At 39.1% G+C, this 7,803-nt stretch overlaps 1 long non-coding RNA gene across 1 annotated transcript; it reads right to left on the reverse strand.

Moving 5' to 3' along the window:
• Positions 1–208: 208 nt before the first annotated feature.
• LOC141794688 (uncharacterized) lies at positions 209–3,186 on the reverse strand. The gene is made up of 3 exons (XR_012598547.1): positions 3,067–3,186; positions 1,327–1,502; positions 209–343 (listed from the first exon to the last, which is right to left on the reverse strand). It is a non-coding gene; the product is annotated as an uncharacterized LOC141794688 (long non-coding RNA).
• Positions 3,187–7,803: the final 4,617 nt, after the last annotated feature.

Below are 7,803 nucleotides of genomic sequence, written 5' to 3' on the forward strand. Positions count from 1 at the left end.
TGCATAAAGCTGAAGAGATGTTTAAGAAAAATGTAGACAAACTGAATAGTATTGCTTTTCAATGCATATTAAAAGGTTATCTATCATAAAAGCTATTAGAAAAGCCTTGAAAATCTAGATGAGTCATAAACCTTATTCAGCAAAAATCTCAAGACAGAGACATGGTGTATTTTATCATGTTTTTGGGAATAACTGCAGTGTTTGGGGTGCTGATTTATCTCTGTGGATATACAGAGGGTACGGTCTACCTCACAGTGTCTTCAGGCAATCTCCCAGATTTGGCCTTTTACTCTGTGCCATCCTCCTGCTATATCTTCATATTTCCAGTCCATCTGTAGCTGTCCTATCAAAAGAAAGCAAAAATAGAACAAAAACTAAATTAAAAAGTAGTAATTTTTCAACCCTGTTAGCACCACAAAACTGATTCTATTTTACTTTAACTTTTGTTGTTTGATGCAGAGTTCACACAGGCAGATGTCTAAGTGTCTGCACAATTTAAAAATCTAAAGGTACGTGAGAAAGTGTTTCTATTTCTTCATATAAAATATCTTTTAAGAGTCAGCCCATTAATATGAAGCAGCCTCTTTTTTACATCTGTGCCCTCTGTGAATTATACTCCCACGTTTTTGTTGGAAAACCCAGATAGGCCATAAATCATATAATAAAATAATGGATGAAGGTAAAAGCACACACCAACAGAGATATAACCACATGCACTCTCCAGAAATCAAACACACAAGGGTCATCAAAACATCATGTGGTGGTGTCTGCTTTCCCTCCATCCCCTGCGCAGTTTGCTAATTGCTCACAGGGTGATATGTAACAACTAGAGTAACTGCCTTTGCAGTTTTCATTTCAGCTGGGGTAAACAAAGGCTTGCTCTGTAGACGTGGGGAGGAGCTGTGTTTGCATGTGCGGTGGGCGTGGGTATAAGGCCTAAATGTGTGTGTGAGTGGATGCTGAGGTGTATGATGAGATGCATCACAAGACAATAAATATTCATTATCACACCCACGCATAAGCCACAGGCACTTTGGCTGTTTTCCACCATGTGAGCCGATTGGTTCAGGGTGTCAGTAAAAAGCAGCCAGGCCAAGATATCAGAGATAGCTGCTGTCTGAGCAGAGGATTTCAAAGTGTTAGGATACGCTGTTACACTTCTAACACTTCATCTGTCCATTTCACTCGCACACACTCACACAAGGATACATTCACACACACATCAGATCAATACAGACTAGGATGATGACACTGAGATGCTCAATGTGAGGCCAAGAGCTTTTTTTTCTAGCCGTCTGTCTCTGCTCCAACCTCTCCTTCTATTACCTGTGTACTGCCTTTCTCTTCCTTCCCTTTCCTTGGCTGGCCTCTGCAATCTTCTCTTCAAACGGTCCAACCCTGGAGCATTGTCTCACCTCCACTTGTCTCCTCCACGGCTTCCTACCACCCCCACAACCCTCTCTTCTTCTCCTCTCCAGCCGTCCCCTCCCTCATCATTGTCCCTGTGAAACAATTGGCCGATGTAACATTTAATTACGGCAGTATCTCCTCCGGCGCTGTCGAGGCAGAGCAGACCTAAAACGCCACTCAGAGCAAAGGAGGAGTTGCATTACAATTTGCAGTGAAGTGATTTATTTGCCGAACAAGGTGGGAGGGGGGAGTAAGGGGGAACCAAACAGGAAAGGTAATTTCTTGATACTCGCTACAAAAAGGTCAAATGCTTTTTAATGACTGTGTTTTCTGATAATGCAAGACGGAGTACTGCGGCGGCTACAGTGCTGGCGTGGGGGGGAGGAGTGGGCCCCAGCAATAATAAAGTTGCAGATTGGTATCACGTTGCGACGTTTTAATGGAGTCTTGTGGCTGAGGACTTCATTTGCAGCAGCGGTATTCGGCCCCTCGCCTTGCCACAACTGTCATCGTGTGTGATTTCTCTATTCCAGCCGCTGCCTGTCGTTGTTGTTTGCCATCAACCTGAGCCAATTTTAAAAGAGCAAATGAAGTGTGGGCCATTAAATGTTGCCATTCACACAGCCGTTGCGGGGTTACTGAATGGTGATTAAACAAGAGAGGGAGAGGATATGACCGGGTGAGCAAACTGACAAAGCCACGTAGCTCTGATACCTGGTTTGCACTGGGGGAAGGAAGAAAAGAGAGCATGGAAGTGAACAAAAAGAGACGGGAACTGATAAGGACAGAAGGGGTGGAGTTAATTAATGAAGACCAGTCATACAGTAGCCTCAGAGCAGATGCCCAACATATTACAGTAGTCAAACTAATTTATATTCCGGGGCCTTTCATGGAAAGGTCAAATATTTTCAGCTGGCTGGTCCTTATTAAGAGCTCCTTCATCTTTTTAACCAAGCTTTTCAGAATAACTTCAATTTAACTGATCCATGTCATAAGTACAAGCTGCTTTGGTCAAGTTTGTGCATGCAGGCTGTTGATTTAATATCAGAGTAACAAAAACCACTGAGAGCTATTACCAAAATGCACCAGCAACAAAAACATGTAATAAATAGGAAATTTGGCTGAAAAAGACATGAAACATGAACCAGTTTATTACTATTCATAGAAAAAATAAGCATTTGACACCTTTAACGAGGCCACATTGTAAATATTCTGATGTTAAGACTGTTTCTGTGACAGGACTTATAGCTTCCTACAACAACAGCAAGAGTCACCAGATATTGATTAAAAAAGGGGTGCTTTATTCTCTGGCCAAACCCATGAGAAATAAGCAGAGAAAAGATAAATAATATACAACAAATCATATTAAATAGTTATTATTATAGATGCAGCCTCCGAACAAAATACAATACAGACTATCAAGTTCATTATAAACAACACAAAATTACGACAGGTCTCCAAACACATTGGGATCGCATAATCTAGACATGTAAAACGACATAGAATACACAGATTAAACGGTATCAAGATTCTCTTAGCCAAATAGTTTTGGCGGGTACAGCATTCATTCATTCATTCATTCAGTCAGTCATTCAGTCATTCAAGCCAAGAGCTCTGAATTGCGATACAAAGTTAAAACATTAACTCCAAACATACCTCGTAGCTGCTTGTCATTGAAGGGAGCTTAAATTTGAGTTATCTTCTTTTCTTCTTATTTCTTGTAACTTGTGAATTGAATTGGTAGCTGCATTTATCTTCTTAGCGCTATACTTTTGAGGTGTTCTAATTTTTGATGCCGTGAGGAACTCATCAGCGTAGTTCAGTTCCGCCTGAATGCACTTTATAGAAAAACAAACATAACAAAACCAAAAAATGGACGGGCAAACAAGAACTCATGTTGATAATAGTAATAATGATGATGAAGGGCAGTTATAGGACTTGTTGGCTTAAATGCACTAAAGGTTTGCTTCACAGTGCATGTGTATGCATGTTATCTCAATGTAAACCTCAAACACAGCTGTTAGGATATTGACTCCAGAAGCCTAAATAATATACATGCACAGACTGTTTGGCCACTAAGGGTTTCTCCAACATTAATGCTATTTATGCACAAAAGAACCTCTTAGAATTGATGCTGTTTTAATTATAGCTTTGCCCTATATGTAACAGCATACTGTATAGGCTATTTTAAGTACTGACTGTAGCTTAGAGTCCGCTGCTAGAATTATCAGTCTATTGCTCAACATCCCCCTACATCATCCACAGCAGAGTCCTGTTTTGAAAATTACATAATTCGCCTTATTAATGAGCGTGAATTGTACTCGACAATTAGAGATGGGTGGAAAATGTTAAGTTGGGTGTAGAGAGAAATGCTTCCAATTACACGGCGACACGGGGCCTTGTACCTTCCCAGCCTCCACCAGCGGTAATTAAATCCACAAGCTTCTTAACGAGGCAGCCATGAAATAAGAGTTGAAGGGTTAATGCGACTATCATTTCTCCCTGCAGAACGACTCCATGAGGCGCGCGCACACGGAGCACACACACGGAAACACACGCGGACATTTACATAAACATGTCCTGAAATAACACAGTGAAACCTTATTCTTACTACTTCTACCATGATTTTCTTTCAAGGATGAATTGCAAAATAACATTCTCACACACATTTTACGCACTTTGAGCTGTGGCATTATTTTTTCCAATGAATGTTTGACTTAAATAAGACATTTTTAACAGTTAAACTAGCTTGATGTTGGTCTCGGCAAGTCCTTCACCACCCCATTTATTTTACCTCCAGACCTATGCTCCAGACTGAAGGGGAAGAGGGGACTTTCCTTTATCTTCCTATCCCACTGTTATTGCTGTTATTGTTTTTTTCCCATTCGTAAAAGACCTAGCTTAAACATACTCCTCCTAACTATCAAGTTTTCACCACAAAAGATGAAGAAACCTAGCTGGTGAGTGTTTTGAGATGATGGGGAAGGTGCTGCTGCCCCTCAGTGAATATTCTCTTCAGATCACATTAATCACTGTTCATGAAAACAGTTATAGCACATGTAAAGGGCTGCAACTGTAAACTGCATTTATCATAAATGGCAATTTATAATATTATTATATTATGTACTGGGTCTGATATTACACTGTAGAAACAGAAAATTAGACTGTGCTGTTGCCGATTTCAAACATTAACCGCCTGCATACTTTTATAGTGTTATTTTATTTCTCCGCCCAATGACATCTGAGGAAGCGAACGCTCCTGGCTATTTGATAATTTTGTTAACTTTTCACCTCCGTTCAATATCCTGTCACGGCGTCTGAAGGCTGCGCACACCTCGTGCCATTATCTGCAGCAGCGCGTGGCTTATTGTAATGGTTCCCTTCAATCACGGGAGGATGTTTTTATGGCAGAATCTGCGTCTAATCTTCGAGCTCGAGCTGGGGAGCGCGCGTGAAGTCGCAGTGTGCGGTCACCCGCGCTAATGGAGGGAGCGTCTCAGTAAGACACTGACAGCAGCAGCTCTCCGGTGTGTGTGTGTGTGTGTGTGTGTGTGTGTGTGTGTGTGTGTGTGTGTGTGTGTGTGTGTGTGTGTGTGTGTGTGTGTGTGTAAGAGAGAGAGAGAAAGACAGAGAGAGAGAGAGTCCTTGTATGTGTTTCACTCTAACCACAACATTCTTAAATTTTTTAAATTTTCAAAATCAAAATACTTTATCAAAATGTTATATTACACGAAAAATGTGTTGTTTTCTAATCGTTTTTTTTATATTAAAGCAGAACTTATATTATAAGGAATTAAAAACTGTACAAAGTTATCTGTGATAAATTAAGTAAATAACCTATCTGAAATTCCTTTTTTTAAAGTTGTTTTTCATCACATGCTCGCGTGTCAGTTCCAATAGACCATTTTTTCTTGCAGATATCTGACACATGAAACTTTCACATTTTCCTTTCATTATAATACTTTATATATACGGTCTGTTCTGGCCCCTAAAGATAGATGCATAATCCGCTGACACAATGACTTTCCCATTATTGTGTTTGGCCCCTATAATCCTCCGCTCCAGCAGAGGTCAAATCTCCCAAATTCTCCGGTCTCGGCCTTTCACGCTGCGCCGCCAATTATTGATACCTTCTACCAATAGGCGATGGGTTTCATTTGTATTTCATTCATCGCAGACTGAGCTGAGAATGTGTCAAAGAGCTGACATTGTTGAAAATCACCGATGTGGGGAAACCTCATCATTGCGCCGGCCCTCGAGCTTCTCTGGTCCAATAATTAAAACACTGTTAAAATATCAATGTCCCGCGAGAAATGAGCATACTTCTCCTCAAAAATGGGCCATGGACATAAAAGATATATGAGGCTGTTCACGCTTTTATAATTCAGTGAAAGAAATGGAGTCTGTTCATGGTAAAGTGATTTAAAGGTATTGGTGCCGTCTAATTTCTGTGGGCCTGAATATATCCGCGGTGTTCGCCCTGCATGGAAAATGACCTTGTTATGGATGTTATGTGGAAAAGTTCTTTTACTACTCTGAGGTTTTATATCTGTGTGTTTTATTAAAGAAGGTCCGTGGTAAGGTATCCTCCTGCTCTCTTTCTCACTTACACACACACATACACACACACACACACACACACACACACACACACACACACACACACACACACACACACACACACACACACACACACACACACACCTTTTTACACAGCACGGGTTCATTACCTCTGTTTGTTTTGTGAACCTGTAAACAGTGCAGCCTGATCTGGTATCTGTAGCTCGCAGCCTTACCCGAGCCAGACACAAACACATTCCTTTTAATGAGGCTCCACAATTGCCTGCACAGTCCTCCACTCCAGACCATTAATATTGTATTGTTCATATCATGGACTCCTAGGTTACAGCGAGCATGCATTTTTCATTGCGATAATCCTTAATTATTTTTATGCACCCTTAATCTTTCATATAGTTTCAGTGTTTTGCTTAAATATTTAATGGCACGATGATGCGGCGCGTCTTTCAGGACTCTCAGCTTTCTTAGACGAGGGAAGAGATGGAGAGAGGTGGTGCAAGGCGCACACACACACACACACACACACACACACACACACACACACACACACACACACACACACACACACACACACACACACACAGAGAGAGAGAGAGAGAGAGAGAGAGAGAGAGAGAGAGAGAGAGAGAGAGAGAGATGAGGAAACGGATTTTAACGCCTCTCCCAGTATAAGCCTCCTCGGTACTGTCTGCTTGAGTGACTAGGCCTCCAGTGGAGACGCAGTTTTAATTCATATCAACACTGACCTCATTCAAAATAATCCTCTCTGCTTTAATCGCTTCTATTCCGGAGCTGCAACTCATTTCTTCAAATTTAACTCCAGGCGAAAACAGATGACACACAGAAACAGAAATAAGTTCAAATAATTTGCATAAGCAATGTTAATTTTTGCACTCTGAGAAATGACACAATGCAGTTTTATAATAATAATAATAATAATAATAATAATAATAATAATAATAATAATAATTATTATTATTATTATTATTATTATTATTATCATTATTATTATTATTATTATTATTATTATCATTATTATTATTATTATTATTATTATTATTATTATTATTATCATTATACCTATTGATGATGATCAAACCCAATAGTTTAGTTTGAAAAGTTTTCTAATTTAGCCCCAACTACCTTCTAATGAAATTGTAATTTTTAGTGTACTATAGTGCAATATATATATATATATATATATATATATATATATATATATATATATATACATATATATATATATATATATATATATATATATATATATATATATATATATATACACATATTTATAAACAAAGTCAGAAATTATTTGAACCCCCTCCCCCTTCATAGCTACTTTTCCACACAAAATGCCCTTGCAAATGTAACAGCTTATTGATGTTGCTATGAATAGTTACATAGTATCAACCAATAAGTGGTTGTAAAATTATTCTTAGTCGGGCCAGTTCTAAAAAAATTTTTGAAAAGTAGCAAACATTATTTAGTTCTGTCTGTTTTATAAATTGCATTTTTACTTTTGAGTTTTTGAAATAATACGTAAAGATCTTGTATGGATCCTTTTGAAATGTTCATTTTTTTATGTGAAAAACACAAAAATATGTAAGAATGTATTTTTGTCTTCAGACATCTTACACTGCTGTTTCATAGGAGGAAACCTTCCCTTTTAAGTCAGACAGCAGTAGAGGCCTGTAGGTCACACAACTGCTGTTATGATTCCTTTGAATCCTTTAACCGGCTGGGAAAACATGCTTTGAAAATATGAGGGAACAATGAAAACTGACCCCTCCCTCTGTAAGCGCTGGTTAATGT

This window comes from Halichoeres trimaculatus, unplaced genomic scaffold, assembly GCF_033239565.1.
Source record: "Halichoeres trimaculatus isolate MK-OKI-2021-1 unplaced genomic scaffold, fHalTri1.1 fHalTri1_scaffold_8, whole genome shotgun sequence".
Lineage (NCBI taxonomy): Eukaryota > Metazoa > Chordata > Actinopteri > Labriformes > Labridae > Halichoeres > Halichoeres trimaculatus.